Source organism: Poecilia formosa, unplaced genomic scaffold (assembly GCF_000485575.1).
Source record: "Poecilia formosa unplaced genomic scaffold, Poecilia_formosa-5.1.2 Scaffold475, whole genome shotgun sequence".
Taxonomy (NCBI): Eukaryota; Metazoa; Chordata; class Actinopteri; order Cyprinodontiformes; family Poeciliidae; genus Poecilia; species Poecilia formosa.
In genome coordinates this window covers 218490-220943 of record NW_006800414.1, presented here as the reverse complement: position 1 = coordinate 220943, position 2454 = coordinate 218490, and the positions used below count along the sequence as shown (strand labels likewise).

At 37.9% G+C, this 2454-nt stretch overlaps 1 long non-coding RNA gene across 1 annotated transcript; it reads right to left on the bottom strand.

Annotated features, from left to right (window-relative positions):
- Window positions 1-365: 365 nt before the first annotated feature.
- On the bottom strand, window positions 366-2154 carry LOC107833886 (uncharacterized). The gene is made up of 2 exons (XR_001659661.1): window positions 1800-2154; window positions 366-1081 (listed from the first exon to the last, which is right to left on the bottom strand). It is a non-coding gene; the product is annotated as an uncharacterized LOC107833886 (long non-coding RNA).
- Window positions 2155-2454: the final 300 nt, after the last annotated feature.

Here is a 2454-nt window from a genome sequence, read left to right as displayed (position 1 = left end):
TTTTTTTTTTTTTTTTCAACCAGACGGCTTCCCGCGCCCCCCCTGCCCCACAGTTTGGGAACCTCTGGTCTAGACCTTAATTTGACTATTTCTTAATTATCTCCTTTTCACTGCGACCCCTGCTGTCCAAGCAGTTAATAAACCCTTTTCACATGACGTCAGACAACATCCGTTTTGACTTGATCCAGTGTCTCTTTAGTTCCGGTGTGTGTAGTTAACGCTGTTTCTGGACTCTAAAGCAGCTGCTACAAATACGATTTAAAGATATATCACTATTTGCAAACAATTTTTCTTCATCAACATAATCTAAACTGGACAAATTCCTCGCTGATTGATACCAGTTTGTCTACGAAGGAACGTGTTTTGTTTTTTTCTAGCTGTTAGTTGATATGCTAGGATAGCAATAGTAATTTGTTAGCTGGCTAACATTACGTAGCCTTTCTGTTTTGGAAATAGAACGTATTTAGGCTCTAATCTTAATCAGATTTTTATAGTATAGACTGGGGTTGCCACCTGTCATGTAAAATGCATCATCATATTAAACCCTCCTCACTTATGCTAGTTTCACCACCTGCTCAGTAACATTACCTGTAGCCACAAGTCCAAAACTTGACAGTTATGCCAAACACCCGCTGCTCCACCACGACCTGAGAAGTTAAACTCTTACTAAGATAGAGACATGAGGAGGAAGACGATGTCTGAGATAGATAGATAGATAGATAGATAGATAGATAGATAGATAGATATTAACGTTTCATTGGAGAAATGTGATGATCTATCTATCTATCTATCTATCTATCTATCTATCTATCTATCTATCTATCTATCTATATTAGCTCATTAACTTCACATTTCTCCAATGAATATTTATCAAAGGTTATGATTAGAAGGTTAAGTTTCTTATACTTTGTTTTCCTGTAGACTTGGCAGTAGAAAATTGATAACATAGGAATAACACCTTTATATCCCTTTTAACAGGTTACACTTGATTCTGCTGTGGTGCCTGTGGAAACGAAGTGCATGAAGTTTGTGCTCAGCTGGGAAAACCCTGTGGATCACATGGTGGGACTTCTGCTTCAAACTGCTCACTACCACCCTGTGCTGAATTGGCAATTTTTGGAGTTCCAGGGGAGGGTATATCATTAACACATGATTTTAAAAATGTACTGGCTTTTTCAACTCTCTTCGCCTGAAGAATATTTTTAGCATGGAAATCAGAACACCCTCCCAAGGCTTCTCTCTGGTTGAAAGATCTGACCCTGTTCCTTAAGTTAGAGAAGATCAAATTTTGTGTCAGAGGTTCGATCCAAAACTTTTATAAAACCTGGGCCCCTGTATTATTTTATTTTGAGAGACTGGATGCCCTCCCTCAACCCTGAGGGCCGTGCAGATCCTGGCTCTGATGTGTGTGTCTGTGCCCCGGCCCAGTGGCCTCAATGGTTCCTTGTGGTTCTGGCTATTGACAGTGTTCGTCCACCTGTGCAGTTTTGAATGTCCATGTCCTGACTCGGTTTGTGTACCCATGGTTGTATAGACGCCTGTTTGCATGTTGCCCACATCTTTGAGCCGTCTCCCGGATTCTTTGCTTGTGTTTTTTTTTCTTCTTCAGCTGTAAATTTCTTTCTTTCTTTTATTTTAATCTATTATTATTATTATTATTATCATTGTTGTTCTATTTATTTATTTATTTTTCTCTCTTTCTGTTGCAGCAGGATGGGGATAGTTAGGGAAGGGTAGAGGGTACAAGGGGGAAGGGTAGTAAAAAAGAAAAAATATGTAAAAAACAAAAAAAAACAAACCTGCTCCCTACAGTTTACCATTACCTCTGTCATTCACCAGTTCACTGCAGACTGCCTTAACCCTAACCCAACGACCCTACATGGATGTCTTCTTAAGTTGTAACCCCTGAGTACATAATGTTGAAATAAAATTGATATACCTTTTGTAAGTACATTTTCTCCATCAATGACTTAAATTATGTTTGTGTAATGTAGTAACCATGTTCAGTGTTTAATATTATTATTAATTATTACATAGATGTTTTAAAGAAATAACCACAAACCTTATGTCTTTGTTCCACAATGGCAACTTTAATTTTAACATTTCCTTTCCTCCACATACTAAGTTGCCAAATGTGTAAAATTTACAAAAAGAAGCAATTTAAATGTAAAAGTTACTCAAGAGAAGCTATTAACAATAGTTTTTACAGAACTCTACACATTTATTAATAGATACATATAGATATTAATTACAGAATAGATACACAAAGATTTCATTTCTAACAGCTGCAGTATTGAGTGTTCATCCAAGAAGTGTGACTTGCAGGAGCAGGGAGGCTCTGTACTGGTTTCTCCTTTTAAATCAAGAGGCTCATGATAGTTTGACTAGGCAGCAGATGTCCCACAGCTGATTGACTGACCCTGCCATGGACAGAGGAACAGGACCATCCCAGAT